The sequence below is a fragment of the Prinia subflava genome, chromosome 21 (genome assembly GCF_021018805.1).
Source record: "Prinia subflava isolate CZ2003 ecotype Zambia chromosome 21, Cam_Psub_1.2, whole genome shotgun sequence".
Classification (NCBI taxonomy): Eukaryota; Metazoa; Chordata; class Aves; order Passeriformes; family Cisticolidae; genus Prinia; species Prinia subflava.
The window spans coordinates 2,098,081-2,116,111 of record NC_086267.1 but is presented as its reverse complement, the minus strand read 5'-3'; the positions used below and the strand labels follow the sequence as shown (position 1 = coordinate 2,116,111).

Genomic DNA, 18,031 nt, shown 5'->3' with positions numbered 1-18,031 from the left:
CACAAATAACTTTGCCTGGTGGTGTTTCTTTGGTGTTTTGTTTTTGTTTTGTTTTTGGCCATGGATCCCCATTGCCCCAGAGATCCTGTGGCCAAAGGCTGGGGAAAGAAGCATCTGGGAGGAGGTGGGAAAGGAGCTAATCCATAAGTCTATTTGTCTGTAAGACATGGCTCACAACCTTTCTGGGAATGTCTGCACACATCCAGAATTCCTCGCCAGAATGCAACACTGAACAATGGAAGCATCAGAGGTTCTGTTCACAAGGGCACGGAGTCATAGGACAAGGGGGAATGGCTTCCCATTGCCAGAAGGAAGGATTGGGGTGGATATTGGGAAGAAATTCTTCAGTGTGAGGGTGGTGAGGCCCTGACAGAAGCTGCCCAGAGCAGCTGTGGCTGCCCCTGGATCCCTAGAAGTGTCCAAGGCCAGGCTGGATGGGGCTTGGAGCAGCCTGGGACAGAGGAAGGTGTCCCTGCCATGGCAGGGAATGGAATGAGATGAGCTTTAAGGTTCCTCCCAATCCAAATGATTCTGGGATTGTGTGATGCTTTTTCCTTGGAGCAGTGATGCTATCCCAGCTCCCAAAATCTCCTGACTCAGATGAGGGTGATTGTTTGCAAGGTAGCAGAGCTGCCTCCTCCCACATTCCAGAGCATCTCACACATGGAAGATGTGGCTGAGGATGGTGACCAGGTGTGGGGGCAGGTCCATCCCAGGTCTGGGAATTCTCCCCCATCCCTGCTCCTGCCTCATCCCTCCCTGTTGGCTGCAGCGTGGTCTTGAGCATGTTTGCTTGTGAAATCAGGATTGCGGGCTGTGAAATACAAATGATTGGTACTAAACGCTGTGTAATGGATTCCACTTGCAGCCTTTGGTGACTGCATGTTTCTAATAAAAGTCTGTGAGCGAGGAGGAGGCTCCCAGCTGGCAGGGTCAGGGTGGAGGGGAGGGTGGCCCAGCCTCTTGGGCATCTGGGCTGTCTCCTGTGGGGTGGAGCTGCTGCCTTGGAAACAGTCATTGTTGTGAACCAAGGGGAAAAATAAACGCACAGAGATGCTCTCCAGGGGGGACTGCGCTTTCTCTGTGCTACCAGAGATGTGGGGTTCACAGAATCGTGGAATCATGGAGTTTCCTGAGATGGAAGGGAACCACAAGAACATCAAGTCCAACTGCTGGCCCTGCTCAGGACACCCCAGCAATTCCCACGCTGTTCCTGGAGCTGTGGCAGCCTTGGGGCTGTGCCTGTTCCCTGGGGAGCCTGGTCAGCGCCCCAACACGCTCTGGGGGAAGAAGGAAGAAGAACCTCTTCCTGATACCAACCTCAACCTCCCTGACACAGCCTCAGCCCTTCCCTCGGGTTCAGATGTGGGGTTTGGGGGAACAGGGCAGCAGCAGGATATGCTCTGCATCATCACAGGACACAAAGCTCCCTGAGGACACAGCTGCAGCTCAGGCTGGCTGTGAGGAAGGGGATTCCATGGAGATGTGGGATGTGCAGGGCTTCAGCCTGGAGAAAAGCACGTGGGCAGCACCTGCTGCTTTCAAAGCAGGGAAGGGATGAGTCACCCCAGGAGCTGTTGCAGAGGTAAGCAGGGGGTTCACACCTTTAATGTGCAGCTCTGCAGCAGTGGGAGGAAGGAGGGGTTCCCACCGTGCTCCAGCAAGGGATGGATTTACAGGTGTGTCCTGGAAGGGCTTCAAATTGGCTGGACAGAGGGAAACAGTCCAAGTGGGAGATCCCCATCTGCAGCGAGCTCCAGTGTTGGGAGAGCAGTAAAGGCTGGAGGGGATGGATTGGTTACACTGAGGGAATTGGGCACAGCAGGGAACAGAAGTGGGTCTGAGTGTGGCCACGCTGTGTCTGGGAGCACAGTGTGCTCCTCAGCTCTGAGGCATAACCAGGACAACCAGGAAACCTCTGAAAACACCTTGGAAATGGGATCCTCCTGGAGTGAAAGAGCTGCTCAGATCCTTGACTGGTGAGCCAGGACATACCTGCATGTCCTGTCCTCATGATCCCGAGGCCAGCCCTGGGAGCCTCCGAATCTGCTTCTGGTTGTCCACAGCCAAAGGAGAATCAAAATAAAAATAAACCAGTTTAATGGTCATGACTCAAGGTGTGGAATCCTGCCCGTTGTTGGCCTTACTCAGGAGATGGAGGAATCTGCTGCCTTGTCTGCTGGTAGCAGCCTGGAGGAAGGATTGTTAATTGGGAAGGTCTGTTTAATTAGACAGGGCAGGACTCTGTGGCTTGGAAGCCAGACTAATTCAGCCTGGTAGAGGAGCATCTTTTTAATAACGTGTCTAATTAACTGTACAGCAGATCACCCAGGGGTGGAGTTGATTCACTATTGCTCGGATCTGTAGATCAAAGGTGCCTAATTTCTCATAAACTGGTTTTGACCCCCGGGGCTCTTCCCTCTGGCTAATGCTCCTCCATCTCCAGCCATCCCAGGCACGTTCTGGCCAGGCAGCCTGGGTGACACCCTCTGCCATGGGCAGGAACACCTTCCACTAGACCAGGTTGCTCCAAGGCCAGTCTAACCTGGCCTTGAACACTTCAAGTGGAAGGCTGGAGGTGCCTGGACACGAGCTGCTGATCTGGGTTATCCTGGTGTCTTCCAACCATGTGGATCTTGGTGGCACTTACCCAGTGCTGCTCCTGGTCCCTCCCCATGGGCACAAACTGGGGCTGGGTTTTCCATGCTGGGAATTTTCACAGCACTGTTGGCTGCTTCCTTCTGAAAATTCACCCTTGCCTGAATAACCCCAGGGAAATCTCTGCAGCAGAGCTGGGCAGGGTGGGAGCAGATGTTCCCCCTTCACCCCCTGACCTCGGGGTCGATGGAGCCAGGAGCTGCCCTTTGTTCCCCTGTCCTTGTGGCTGCCTCTGGCCAGGACAGCTGGATCTGCTGCCAGCAGCTCCTGGCCACAGGGCCTTGGGACCTGCTGCCCCTGCCTGGGGGGGTCAGTGCCCGCTGCCTCCCTGCCCTGTAGCACAGAGAGGATAAAGCTGTTTTGTCCATGTGTGTTTTGGGGTGCCCAGGGTGGTGTTTTCCAGGGTCTGATGTTTCTCTGCTCTGCAGGGAGCAGAAACATCTTGGTTTGGGGAAGGGCTGGCCAAAGCAAGCTCTTCCCTCAGCACTGAGTGGGAATTTGGCAGCCTCGTGCCATCCCTGTAGGGAATGCTGGGGGGGCTCTGCTTCCAGGCACCACCTGCTCAGCTCCATGCCAGGTGCTGCCTCGCTGTACCCCCCTGGCTGGTGGTGGCAGAGCTCTTGGGGTGTCCCCTCCTGTCACCTGTGTTTCTGTAGCACAGCATTTTGCTCTGGGAGCTTTGTCACTAGAGTGACCTTGAGCAATCCCGTGATTTCTGCAGGTAAAGACGTTCCCAGGGATGGAAGGCACCAGAGGTCTTGTCTGACACCGTCCCAGCTGCTCCCTGCTGGAAGCCAGCTGGCTCTCAGAGCCATCACAGCTGGCTCCTGCAGGGATGCTCCCCCTGCCCCTACCCCTGCACACTGTCCTGGGATCAGCCCCAGCCTGGGGACATTGTGCCATGGGTACAGTGAGTATGTGGAGATGAGGCCTGGCACTGCCAGGTTGTGATACAGGAGGTATTAGAACCTGTGCCAGGCTTGCAGTGGGGCAGCTTTAAGGTTTCACCGAGTTCCTTAAATCAGAGAATCCCAGAGTGGTTTGGATTGGATGGAATATTAAAGCTCATCTCATTCCACTCCCTTGCCATGGGAAGGGACACCAGAACTACATGGAGAGTTAATTATTTTCTTTGAGCAAAGTAAACAAAGGCTCTGCCAAGGGATTTTTATCCATCTATAAATGCTGGGCAGTGTGGGCAGGTGGATGGGGCCAGCAGCCCAGAGCATCCCACTGGGCCTGGTGCCTCTGTTCTCCAGGCAGGATCAATCAGGAGACACGGAGGAGTGCTGCATCTCCTGCAGGAGAGAGGGGTGCTGCTCAGGGCTCCAGGAGGTGTTTTTCACCCCAGGGACGTGCTTTCCACTGCCCAGGCTGCTGCAGTGCCATGGGGTGCAGACACAGAGTCCCAGAGTGGTTTGGGTTGGAAGGGACCTTAAAGCTCATCCAGTCCCATCCCCTGCCATGACAGGGACACCTTCCACTGTCCCAGGGTTCTCCAAGCCCCGTCCAACCTGGCCTTGGACACTTCCAGGGATCGAGGGCCAGCCACAGCTTCTCTGGGCACCCTGTGCCAGGGCCTGCCCACCCTCACAGTGAAGGATTTCTTCTCAATATCTGATTAAATCAACCCTCCTGGCAGAGCTGGGACTGGCTGGCAGCCCCTTCTCAGCCCAGCAAGCACGTGGGGTTTGGGGAGCCTTGCCCTGTACATTTGGGGTGTGTTGTGGCAGGAGGCACCTCCTGCAGGCCTGGCAGCACTGGCAGCCCCGGGCTGTGCTCACCTTGTCAGCAGCCTGCCCTGGGGACAGGTACCCAGAGGGTCACAGCTGTGGTGACACTGCAGCCTGTGGGTTCTCCTTGGCACTGGGGCTCAGCAATGTTTTTGGGGCGTGCTGTGGTGCCAGCGGTGCCCACACAGGGAGCTGAGTGCAACCTCCTGCTCTGCCTGGTCTTGAGGACATCAGAGCACAGCTCAGCCCATGTGTTCCTGCCACAGATTCCCAGTGCCTCCCCATGCCCCAGTGTCACTGGCAGCACTGCAGGGTGCTGAGGGTTCGTGCCTTGGCCACCAGGGCTGGCTCAGGCCCCTGTACACCAGCACGAGCTGTGGGATGCTCCCAGGGGCTCCTCCAGGAGAGGACGGGGGGGCTGAGGTGCCAGAGGACTGAGTGTGGTGCTGGGAAATGGGAGAAGAGCAGTGTCCTCTTCTTTTGTTGCTCCCTGACATTTGGGTGCATCCCTGGGTGCTGAAGCACATCCCACAGGTCACAGTCTCTCCCTGAGCAGAGGATGGGGCATCAGCCCTGGAGAGATCCCTTCCATCACACTTGTGGGGTTCAGGGGTCACTGGGAGTGCAGCAGCAAGGGAAGGATGAACCTGCTGCTCCCCCACGTGTTTTCTTCCTGCAGACATTGATTTGTAAAGGCTGCTTTGTGCTGACTGGGGAATTTGGGGGATGGGGCATGCACTGCACAGCACTTTTCACCTGATTTCCCGTGTCAAGGCTGATGTCAGGTAATGCCTTGGTCACCCTGTGAACTAAATTTTGGAAGTGTGGTGCTTTTATGAGGCTCAGGCAGTGAACCCTAAATCCCACAAATCTGTTAGAGGTCGTCTGTGGATCCTTTGCATCCTCAGAAGGTGCAGGGATGCTCTCTCTTGGCAGAGTGGGGAGGGAGCAGGGATGCAACTGGAGGATCCTTCCAAGGTCCCCAAGATGCAGAGTGCTGGGGGTTTGGGGTGCCAGGGAGAGGTGCACACACAGCCTGGCTCCAGGAGATGTTGTTGCAGCAGGAGCTGCAGGTGCTGTGTGTGTGTCTGAGCACAGGCAGGGACAGCTCCTGTGGTGTCACTCCAGTGTCCTGTGCTGGCAGGGGACAGGGTGCCCTGGGCTCACTGATCCCCCAGCCTGTTCCAGGGCAGGCAGTGCCAGGGGCTCTGTGCCTCAGTTCCCCTGGCAGCCTCTGGGGAAGGGCAGTCTCTCCTGCTGGCCGGGGTGTGGCTTTTACCCACAGTGAGAAAAGGCAGTGGAAGAGGGACCTTCTCCACTGGGGAAGGAAAGAGGGACCTTGCTCAGAGGCCCTGCTCTGTCCTTCCCCACCTCAGCTCCTGCCCATAGGACACTCCTGGTGACCTGTCCTTGCTGTCCTGTGTCTGTGCTGTTGGGGGTGGCCCCAGCCATGCTGAGGGGTGCAGAGGAACCACAGGTTCATGGCTACACCTCTGCTGCTTTATCCTCAGAGCTTCTTCGGGGTGGGGGGTTCATTGCTGCACCTCCACAAAGTGTTTGAGATGCAGAGCAGGGAGGTTCCAGTGCAGCTGGAAGGGTGTGAGAAATCCACCTGGATTTTGGCCTGCAGAGCTCTCAGCACTGGATCCGCCCTCCTTGATGCTCATTCTGCTGTCCTGTGTCCTGGCTAATGCCCTGCTCGTCTCTCTGGTTTGACTCCTGCCCAGTGTTGAGTTGTCTGGCTCGCTGCTGTGGCTTTCACAGAGCTCTTGGGCTGTTTCTCCTCCCAGGATTTGGTGATCATTCCTGGGGAACCAGGATGGATCCTCCAGCAGTGCTTGTAAAGCCACCACGGCCTCTCTGCAGGCAGCACTTGGTGCTTTAGGATGCTCCTGATCCAGGAAGGGTTTGCTGAGCAGCTGGATGTGTCCACATCACTTGGTGGCAAGTCCTTGAGGCACTGGGGCTTCATCCCAGAGCTCTCCCAGAGCCCCAGCCGCCCCAGTTTCGTGGTGGGAATGAGGTTGAACCAAGATCTCTGAGCTCCTTTCCACCAGCCCTGTGGGATGCAACAGAATCATTCCCCACCCTGGGAGTGCCCTGTCCCTGCTTGGTGCACAGCACAAGGTGTTGGAAAGGGAGAGGGGAGCTCTTCGTCCTGAGCTGTCCTTGCCCCATGGTCTGTGGGGCTCTGCTGACCACACCATGTTGCTGTTGGAGAGCAAAGGGTTGTCTTGGGGCTGATGCTGCAGCCAGGGAACAACTCCAGAATTGCTGTCCTGACCCCAAAACCTCACAGCCCTTGCTCCAGGGAGGGGCAGGGTGAGCAGCTGCCCGGGGCAGTGGGGTGCTGCCAGCCAGGGGGCTCAGGTGTGTCTGTCTCCGGGCATCTCCTGGGTGCTGCAGGTACCACGGCTGCCATCCTTCCTGGCAGTGCCCTTGTTTTGTTTGGGATGTCTGTGTTTGCTGCCTTCACTCTGGCTGTGTTTGGTTTTGGTGTATTTAAATTTTCTTTTTCTTCCCTCCTTTCTGTCTCCTGGCAGTCAGTTTTTTCATTGATACATCCTTTCGCAACTGTCTGCATCTTAGAGCTGCTAATTTGCTGCTGCCAACTTCCCCTGGGTTTAATTTATACAATATGTTTATTTTTACTGCAATTTTTTTCCTTTTATTCCAAGCCAAGATAATTTTGAACTCAAGACGCCTTCTTTTATGATCGCAGATTTATGAGATTTTGGCAAAGCCGCCATAAGCCGTAATTACTCTTCATTGTTTTTGTTTACATTTCCCCCCCGATCAATTTTTGCTAATAATCCCTTTCAACTTGTGGAAATTGCCCTTTTTCCACCTCGGGGTGTGTTTCTTTTTGATGCATGCAGGAATCCCTTCCCACAGCCGTGGAACAGGATCGGGGCTGTCTGTACCTGTACCAGTGCTCACGCTCTGCTCGTGGGGGAGCTTTGCTCACATCCATGGTTCTGGGAAGGGAAGGAGGCTCCACCAGCCCTGGGGTCTCCAGGAGCTCATCCCAGTGGCAGCCTAGACCCTGGCATGGTCTCTGCTCCAGCTCCAGGAGCCACACAGACACAGCTGAGCCCCCTGGCTGGCAGCATCTCCCTGCCCCGGGGAGCTGCTCTCCCTGCCCCACCCTGGAGCAAGGGCTGCAAGGTTGTGGGGCCAGGACAGCAACTCTGGAATTCACAAGCTGCTTTTCCAGGCTGGCCTGCAGGGCTGTAGGTGCATCCCAGAGTGGACATTCCCTGCTCCTGTGCCTGTCCCTGATCCTCCAGGTCCTTGCTGCAGCCCCTGCAGGTGATGGCGGAGGGGCTGCTCTCTCCTTGTGGTCCCACAGCCATCTCCTGCCTGCTCTGAGGCTGCTTTTTGTTCCAGTGGAAGGCAGGAAAGGCTGCCTTTCTCCAGGGAGCTGCTTGGTGGGCAACACCAGGATGGAGGGATGGATGGATGGATGGATGGAGGGATGGATGGAGGGATGGATGGAGGGATGGATGGATGGAGGGATGGATGGATGGATGGATGGAGGGATGGATGGATGGATGGATGGATGGATGGATGGATGGATGGATGGATGGATGGATGGATGGATGGATGGAAGGATGGATGGAGGGACGGATGGATGGATGGATGGATGGATGGATGGATGGATGGATGGATGGATGGAAGGATGGATGGAGGGATGGATGGATGGATGGATGGATGGATGGATGGATGGATGATGGATGGATGATGGATGGATGGATGGAGGGATGGATGGAGGGATGGATGGATGGATGGATAAAGGGATGGATGGATGGATGCATGGATGATGGATGGATGGATGGGTGGGTGGATGGATGAATGGATGGGTGGATGGATAGATGGATGGGAGGGGGGAGGGTTGCAGCACATCCCCTGCCCAAGCAGGACCACCAGCACAGTGGCACCCACCAACAGAGCCTCCCTCAGTTTAACCCACTGCTTTTGAGGGTGACTGAGTGTGTCAGGGAGGCCCTCTCCATGCTGAGGTGTTGAAGATGGGGTTTTCCAAGGAAGGAAGCATTTTCCTCTCACTGAAAATTCTCACCACCCACAGCTGCTGGCTCCTCTGGTGCTTTACCTGCCGTGGTGGGGTTGGAGGGGATGCAGGGTTTGCAAACCCCTGGAGATAGAAAAGGATGGCAGTGGGGACATGCTTTGGCCTTGGGAGGGACTGGAGGGAAGCCAAGCTCCTTGAAGGAGTTTTGGGCTGTCCTGCATCTGTCCTGGGGAGAAGATTCCTCCAGCCAGGAGCCTGAGCTGGAGCCCCCTGTTGCCCTCCCATGCTTGACAAAAACAAGGCAGCAGCTCCTCCCAAGCCTGCTTGGAACTGCCAACCCAAAGCACATTTCCAGCCTGTCAGTAACAACAGGCAAAAGTGGGAGTGTCAGGTAGAACCACAGAGCCAATGTGTGTGACAGGCTTGCTCACCCTGTGCCAGGTTTGTGGGGCATGCACAAGGGGGCCTGGCTCTGCATAGCACCAGCAGTGCCAGAGGAGCAGGAGCATCCACAGGCTCTGCTGTTTGGGTGCCCAGGTTAGTGTGGCACAAGCCCAGAGGTGTTTGATGCTTGCTGTTTGCTGGGGGACCCTAATCCTGGGATCCTGGTGCAGGTGTAGCCTGTCCCTGCCTGTCCCTGTGCTGCCACCACCTCCCCACAGCCATCCTGCGTTCTGAGGTGCTCTTCTTGCAGGGGGTGGCTGCAGGGAGGGACACCTGGAGCTGCTGGGTGGGCTGCAGGCAGAGGCTGGCTCTGGGTGGGGGCCAGCAGTGCTGGCAGCAGCTTTGGGCATCCCTCTGCTCTGGAATGCCTGCTGCTGTTCTGCAGAGCCCTGCTCACAGGGGGAGTTGCCCAGGTCAGTCAGAGGCCTGGCTGCCCCAGGGGCTCATCCTGCTCTTCAATTCTTCTTCACTGGCCCCTGGTCCTGCTTCCCCCCTCTGGTGCCTCTGGGTGGCTGGGCAGGGCTGTGGGGCACAGCTGTGTGTCACTGCAGGGCAGTGGGGCTTTTGCTGCAGCTTTGGCTGCTTGGAGATAACATTTCCCCCTGTCAATGCTATTACCCTGTGTCTGTTCAGGCCAGGGAGACAGCGGGGTCACCATCTGTGTTTTCCAATAAAAGTGAATTAAAATTGAAGCCCATTAAGGATAGCTCAGTTGGGATTCTGAGCAGGACTCTGGAGCCTGCTGGGAACAAGTTGCTTGCAGCCTGTGCCACCAAGCAGGGTGACAAAACCTCATTTAGTGCCAGCAGTGCTGGGAGGTGGCACTGGCTGTGCTCAGTGTCCCCACTGCAGGTGGGGGTGGCCCCAAGGGGACAGAGCTGGCCACAAAGCCATGCCCTGGGCTCGTGTCACCCCTCCTGGTCCCCTCCACGGTCTCTTCACATCAGATGATTGCCAGGGGTTAGTGAGGAAAGGGATGATGTTGTCCAAGAGCCAAGGCTGTGCTCCTCACCCAGTGACGCTGTGCAGCCTCCAGGCTTCCTGCTGCATCCCAAACCCCTGAGGTCACCTTGCCCTGTGCCTGGGGACACAGGACAGCAGGTCTGGGACTGCAGGATGCTGTGTCTAGGACACAGGAGGGTGGCTGTGGCTATCAAAGGGGACTGGGCAGCGCTGCCCTTCACCCTGGGCATTACACCCTGCCCCGGTGGCCGCAGGGCACGGTGGTGGGAGCGGGTTATTATCTTTTACAGCAGCTTTCTCCCAGGGTGCTGCAGCCAGGAGCTGCACATGGCACCTGCTCCTGCACACCGGTGGCAATGGCTGTGTTGGGGCAGCAGTGGTGACACCAATGTCCATCCCCAAGGGGTGGCTGTGCCACGCTCAGCTGGACCAGGACAGGGCGTGGTGGAGGCTGGTGGGTGCTTTGGGGCTGGGGCACCTCTAGAAGGAGCTTCTGGGCATGGGACTCCAACCTCCCAGGGCACCCCTGTGTCCATCCCCTAGAGAGGAGAGACCTGGAAGCTCTCAGGAGGGACATGGCTCTGTTCCATCCTCTTGGAAGAATAATTAGTGGGGAATTTATTCTCTGCTGGGCCTGGATGAGACTGGATGCCTCGGTTACCCTGGGTAACCTCCCTCAGGGTACCTCAGAGCCCACGGGGTCAGTGCCACCACAGAGAGCCATCAGCGGTGACAGTAGCAGTGGCTGTTAAACGCCTGCATCTGTGTCTGCTCTGTGGCTCCTGCATTCCCAGCAGCAGCAGGAGGGCCTCTGCTCGCTGGCATTTGGCATCTGCATTGTCTCTTCCCAGCAGCCTGCCCTCGCCTGAACTCAGACCACCTACAAGTCCCAGCTCCTTTCGGGACAGATGCTGCCAGTGGGTCCCTGGTGCTGCTGGAGCAGAGAGCTCTGCTGGGGTTATCCTGTTTCTGCTGTCCTCGGGAGCAGCTGCTGTGGGGAGGCTGGGGCAGACAGGATGCATCTGCAGCCGTGAGTGGGATAACGTGGCAGCCGGATGGAGAATGGTCCTGCCTCACTTTGAGCCTCACCTGCTTCTTCAGCAGGGGCTGAGAGATCACAAAATCAGAATTCCTTGCTGAGACCTGGAGCTCTCCTTCTCCTCCCAGCCAGGCAGGTGACAGGGACAATCCTGGAGAGTCAGCTGAGTGCTTGGAAAGCAGGACACGTGTTGGGGTGCCCTGCAGGGCCCCGTGGGCTGTTGAGTTTGGCTTCTCCTTGCTTTGAGCTTTCCAGCAGTGGAGCAGTCAGCACCCTGCAGGGCAGTGCTTGCACAGCCAGGCCTTTGCAGGGAGAGGAGGAGCTGGGAAGAGGCTCTGGAAGCTGCTGGATTTGGGCCGTGACCGTGCTCAGCCCTGGCTCCTGGCTCACCCACTGGCATTGCCATGGTCCCCATGCCAGGTGCAGCTCTGCTCCAAGCCCAGCTTTCTGTATTTTCTGGTCTAGCAAGGCTGGGAGCCAAAAGCCAGTGGTTTCTTTGTGCACAGCAATATCAGCCCTGGGTTTGGTCCCCTGAGGATGGCACAGACAAGGTGTGGGCAGTCAGAGTAAGGGAGGGATTTTGGTGGGAACAGGAAAGCACAGCCCAGCTCATGGCATTTCCTTCATGGAGTTTCACCTGGGATTGCAGAAATGCTGTTCCAAGGGCAGGGCGTTGGGACCATCCCCTTGTTTGGCACCAGTCCTGACCCCGAGTGTCACAAGCAGCCGGGCACCACCCAGCACCTGGGTGAGAGTGACCCAGCAGGTTCTGCTGAGCCCCACCAGCTTCCATGCCCTGCTCCCCTGCTGGCTCTGTGGCTGGCTCCTGTCCCACAGGGCTTGCAGGAGCTGTGACTGATGTCCTTGGGAACTGAGGAGCCAGGAAGGCTCCGTGACTCCCCCAAAGTGAGGACATCTTCCCCCTGCCAATGCTGTGTGTTATCTCTGGGGTCAGCTCTGCTCCATCAGCCTGGATCCTGCTTGGCAGGCCAGAGGCTCTGTATGATGGAGATGATGAACATCATCCTAATTCTTAGGTCTCTGAGTCTGGCTGGACCTAATATTTCAGTGAAAGGCGTTGAATGACCAGGTACCTCAGTTCTGGCTTCACAGCACTGGCACCACCCGTGACTAACCCCGGGGTGGCCTTTGGGGCTGTGGCAACAGGGCGTGCCGGGGTCCCCACCCCAGCTCAGCCAGCCTCCTCTTTTCCCTCCCTATCAATCACTCTCCCTCTTGGAGTTTAAGTGGATCCCTGAGAGAAGTATCCCGAGTATCCCGTCGCCGCCGGCTCACAATGCAGCGAGCTGTTCCCGCGCCAGCGGCTCGGCCGGGGGGGGGATTGAGTTTCAGCTTGTTCCGCTGGCCCCCGGCCAGGCAAAGCAAAGCTCGGGGCTGCAGGGAAGGGCCACTGGGTTTGCTCAGCCCCTCTCAGCTCGTGCTGGCAAAAATATCATCATCAGGCTCCAGTAAAGCACAGGAGGCAGAGAGGGGCCTTTCAACTTGGGGAAGGGTAAAGAGATCTGCGGCCGGGGCTCCTCAGGCGGGGACAGACGGGTTTCTCATTAGCCACCCCCCTGCCCCAGGATGTGGTGGCTGTGCCTGAGAGCCAGGATGGTTCCAGGAGCACGTGTTCCTGCATGGAGGAGTTCATCCTGACCTGTGGTGGCTCTGTCTGAGGCCAGGATGGGTACATGGTTCCAGGAGCACGTGTTCCTGCATGGAGGAGTTCATCCTGACCTGTGGTGCCCCCAGTGCAGATCCTGGTCCTGCTCCACCTGGCTGGGCTCTGGCATTGTGTGTTCCTCCAGCTTGGAGCTGATGAGGTGTTTTAGGTGGGCTTCCAGGTCACGTAAGGGACATGGTGACAAGGAGTGATCTCTGTCTTTGCCTCAGGATGACTTTGCTGGTAGCTCCTTGCCTGCATTACACATCCAGCACTGGCCACAGCTCATGGGTCCACAAGAAGCTTGCTCCCTGTGTTGATAATATCAGACCAGGATTAAAATCCTGGCAAGTGTGCTACCCTGAGAGAGGAGCTGTCATGAGGAGTGAAAAGGGAAGGGAAAAAGTTGTGGGTGGAAAAATGAGGGTGGAGGCTCCAGCTATCTGTGGGGCTATTTATTTGTCCAGCTGTTTCTTTATCTGGATGAGCTTGGAGCCTGTGAATGTGAAGCGTTTGCCAGGACTTCTGAGAAACTCAGGTCCAGATGCTCTAAATTGGTCTGAATTGGCAAAACTCCATTTAAGTTATTTTTCTGGATGGAGAGAAGTGTGTCTGCAACATGCACGGCTCCTCTGTTAATCTGTCTCACCTCCAGCCTCTGCCACTGTCCCTTGGTGCTGCCACTCTCCATCCCCACTCCTGGCCAGCCCATCCTGCCACCACCAGGACCCAGCATGATCCCAGACTTGTCCTCCCCTCCCAGTTCTGTCCACCAGTCTCATCCCTGACCTGGCCAGATGGGAAAAGCTGGAAAGCAATTTGGAGAAGGGCTGGCCAAAGCAAGCCTTGAACCCCACACTCATCCCACTTGTGGCTGAACAGCGAGAAGGCCAAGTGGAAGCACAGGAGCCCCCACCCAGGCATTGCCACAGCAGATCCTCTGCATGACGCTGTCTTAGCGTGGCTTTGAGCATCTGGAAGTGGTGGGGTGGGGGTGATGATGTGACTGGAGATGCCAAGTGTCCCTCCAGAGCCGTGGGAGCAGGCAGCACTGCCGAGGACAGGCAGGGAGCTGCTCAGAGAGAACATCTCCAGAGTGCAAAGGAGTTGGTGTCTGAGTGTCCCGTGGGGAGCAGCGCGGGTCCCGGCAGGAAGCAGGCAGGAGCTGCCTCTGCTGCTTTGGAGCAGCTGCAGATTTATTTACAATGCGGTGGGCAGCGTATGAAGCTGCGGATAAACACACAGGAGGGGAGAACAGAAACAGCAGCATGGAGAAGGCGCTGCTGTGGAGGGAGTGCTGCACTGAGCTGCAGCGATCGCAGCCGCCAGAGGTGGGCCAGGGGCCAGGCTCTCACCCCCTGCACGGCTCTGCTCCGTGTCCTGGTGCCATGGGGATCTTCATGGGGCTGCCAAGCAGCCTCTCACCCTGTTATCACCCAAACCAGCACCCTGAAAGTGCCCGTGACAGTGAGTGAAGTGGCCGAGGTGGTGGGCAAGGCAGTAACACTTTTGGGGTTGTCCATCCTGGGGTTGGTCTGTGTTTGTTGTCCCCAGCACAGGAGCCAGTCCTGATGTGTGCATGAGCATGGGGCAGCCCCAGGCAGGAGCAGGGAAGCTGCTGGGGGAGGTGGGGCCGTGCCAGCCCACCACGGGTCACCACGGGCACAGAAGTGTCAAGGACAGAGGGCAGCCTGGTGGGAGCTGTAGGTGGAGGGGCTGCCCAAGGAGGGTGATGGGTTCCCATCCCTTGGGGCTTGTCACACTTTGTGTGGAGCTTGTACCTGTGGCAGAACTTTGTCCAAATGATGTCCCTGGGTCTGCAGTCACCTGTCACTCAGAAGTGTCCATGAGCAGATTGCCCAGAGAGGTTGCCCAGACTCCCCATCCCCGGAAGTGTCCAAGGCCAGGTTGGAGCAACCTGGGACAGTGGCAGGTGTCCCTGCCCATGGCAGGGGATGGAATGAGATGAGCTTTAAGGTTCCTTTCAAACCAAACTGCTCTGGGATTCTATGATTCATCCAAGATCCTCAAAGAGCAGCTGATGTCATTGCAAAGCCTCTCTTGGTGATTTTTGAGCAGTCTTGGGATTTCAGAGAGGTCCCAGCTGACTGGCAGTTGGCGAACGTTGTCCTAATTTTCAAGAAGGGCAAGAAGGAGGACCCTGGAAACTATAGGCCTGTCAGTCTCACTTCACTGCCTGGTGAAACCAATGGAGAGCATGATTCTGAGAAGTGCTGAAAAACACCTGGAGTGTCAGGCTGGGGCTGTTGAGGTTTCTTGTGCAGGGCAGGAGTTGGACTCTGTGATCCTTGTGGGTCCCTTCCAGGTCAGCCTATTCCATGATTTTGTAATTCTAGGTTGGACAGAGCCTGGAGCAACCTGTGACAGTGGAAGGTGTCCTTGCCCATGGCAGGGGGTGGAACTGGGTGGTCTTTAAGGTCCCTCCCAACCCAAACCATTCTGTGGTTCTGCAATTCTGGTTCACACCCACTTGTGCTGACCCTGCAGGGTCACCGTGCTTCACGGGGACCAGTTATTCCCAATTTTCTATAATTCAGGCACTCTCTGCTCAGTGTAACCCCATCTCCAAAAGGACTTCAGCTGGGCAGCAGCTTGGTGCAAAAACTGCCCCAAAAGGGGCACACTGGGGTGTTGGAGCTGCATGTGAGGGGATAAACAGGAGCCCCAAAGACAGGAACCTGCTTTGGAGAGGAAGAAGAAGGAAGCTGAGCTAATTTAGCTGTCTTGGAGATGGATCATTTGCCACCCGTGAGCACCACGAGAGGGAAAGGTTTTGGACTGCAGAGTCTTTGTAGAAGGAAAAGGAAATCCAATAGCTGGCAGCCGAAGGGTGTAAATCCAGACTAAAATTATTGGAATATCTGGTGTTTTTTTATGGGAAGATAATTTGCCATTGGAAAAACTTGCTTAAAACCTGCAAATTTCTTCTCCTCTTTGTCCCTGGGCCAGCCAGAGTGGATGCAGAGCTCCAAGGGGATCCTTCAGCTGAGGATAGGGGATGGGGGCAGTGGTGTTCTGAGCACAGTATTTCCACTGCACCTACTTTTCATTAAGTAAAAGGCACTTAAAAATGCAAAATGCTTCAAAGTATGAAGTTCATTTGGGGAATTGTTTGTAACGACTTAGAATAGATCTTCTTTTCCATTTTAGTCACTTCTATTAATGTACTTACTATGCGCCACTGTCATTGATAGTTAAGATAAAGTAACAAATTCAGGGGGGTTTTAAAGCTTTTTGCTAGCACTGGGTGAAAAGTGTTGTTTTCGTTTCAGATCAAACGCCACTGGTGTTTTAATGAAAAAGCCAGATCCTCTGATAAAGTAAACACTATTATTGACCTACATAAACAAATATTCAGTTTAAAAAGAAATTTTGTAAATCTGACCCAAAACATTTCCAGATTAGCTGTTTTCCAGAACTCTTCCTAGTGGGAAAAATTGAAAAGAACTTTTTTTTTGCTTTTTACTCTTTGGAATAAAACCAAATTTCGAAATCCTGGTTTCCTGTGAACTGGAAACCGCTGGCTCGAACAGGGAGTAACGAGCAAGCCACAGTCTGGGGAGGATTTACTGCCAGGGGTAGTGCAGGGAGCACAGCGCTGCCGAGGCACTTTTTGGGGTGCCAGGGGAAAGGGAAGGCCACATGCACTGGGCAGTTGTCACCTCTGCATCCAGGCCTGGCTCTTCAGGGATGGATCTGCTCAAGGCTGAGCTTTTCTTCCTTTGTTTCTGTTCCATGGAGTGAAAGTGGAGAAGGTGGAGATGCTCTTGGGGGGTCCATGGCAGAATGATTGTTTTTCTGGTGGGGAGAAGGACAGCAGAAGGACATAGTTACATCCAGTAACTCTCCATTCCCATTCTGGGACTGCCCTTGGCAGTGTCCAAAGCCAGGTTGGACGGGTCTTGGAGCAACTTGGGATGGTGAAAGGGGGTGGGACTGGATGGTCTTGAAGGTCCCTCCCAACCCCAGCCATTCTGGGACTTTCTTCCCCAGCACTTCCCAGCATCCCTGAACATGCAGTTGGCATCCCCAGGGCATGTGCTGAAATCAGGGGCAGGTTCACATTGTCCCTCTCATTGTCCCTCATTGTCACTTCTCTCTGCTCTCTGCAGAGCAGAGAGACAAAATTTCCCCTCTGGGCATCACCATGGTCTCAGCACAGAATCACTGGCCATGTGCTGCCCTGTGCAGTCTGTCCCACCATGCTCCCCTCGTGTCCAGCTTCAGTTTTTTGAGGCCTTTGGGCAGAATTTCTAAACTGCATTTCCTAAACTCAGGAATAATGTCCTGTTTTCTTAAACTGCCAGCCTTGGGTGTGGTGCAGAAAAATCCCTGTACTGCAATGAGCTGCAGACCTGGAGGACAGAGAGTTACCCAGACTGTGGAAACCACTCATGGAAGTGTCCAAAAAACACTTCTGAGCACTCCCTGGGAGGTGTTAAAGAAGTGTGCAGATGTGGTGCTTAGAAACATGGTTTAGTGCTGACCATGGCAGTGCTGCAGTAATGGCTGGAGTCAATTATATTAAATGGCTTTTTAAACCATGATTCCAAGTGTCTGTCCCATTTGTTTCTGGTATTTCTGATTATTCTGGCTGGCACGTTCACCTGCTCATGTTAGCCCAGGTATTGGGGTCCCCATAACTTAAGCACCCCTCCTTGTGCCATCAGTGGAGTTAAACCAAGCTGCAGCTATTTGGGGTGAAAAGATTCCAGTGCTGGAGGCATCATGAGCTGCAGTAAGGGTGAGGAGGCTTTGCTGTTGTGTGGCTAAGGAGGACTTGTCTGTGCTGGTCAGTGGTAGAATCACCTGGCCTATTTCAACCCAAATCATCTGGAAAACCATCTTTAACAGTGGTTTAATTTTTTAGTACTTTTAAGTCCTAAAAGTGCTGTTCCCTCCCACATTCTACTGCTTCTCTGAGGATTCTTCCTACTGTGCAAAGTGCTGAGAAAAAAATATCCTGCTTTGGGCAAAGGAGACTAGAAGGTGGTGGAGGATCCCTGCTCAGGCTGCTCCTCATGTGCAAGGGTAGAACTGGGCTGGGGGTACCTGGATTTGGGATTGAGAGGAGGAAAATCCGGCTTGGCTGATGGATGGAAAAGTCCCCAGTTCACAGCAGGAGACATTGCCTGTGCTGGGCACCTCAAGGTCCCACCTCAAATCCTGGGGTCAGTTTTGGGCCCCTGATGAAAATTAAGACATAGAGGGGCTGGAGCATGTCCAGAGAAGGAAATGGAGCTGGGGAAGGGTTTGGAGCAGCAGGAGTGGCTGAGGGAACTGGGACAGGGGAGAAAAGGAGGCCTCAAGTCCCTGACAGGAGGGTGCAGCCAGGTGGGGATTGGGCTCTGCTCCCAAGGAGCAAGAGACAGGACAAGAGGAAACAGCCTCAAGCTGTGCCAGGGCAGGTTTAGATTGGATATTCCTTCCCTATTCCTATATTCCCTATTCTTTCCCTAATCTCTATTCCTGGA

At 55.3% G+C, this 18,031-nt stretch overlaps 1 protein-coding gene across 2 annotated transcripts in view; it reads left to right on the top strand.

Moving 5' to 3' along the window:
- EPHB2 (EPH receptor B2) overlaps positions 1-18,031 on the top strand; it is a 128,855-nt gene that overhangs the window by 19,194 nt on the left and 91,630 nt on the right. The gene's annotated exons all lie outside the window — the stretch shown is intronic.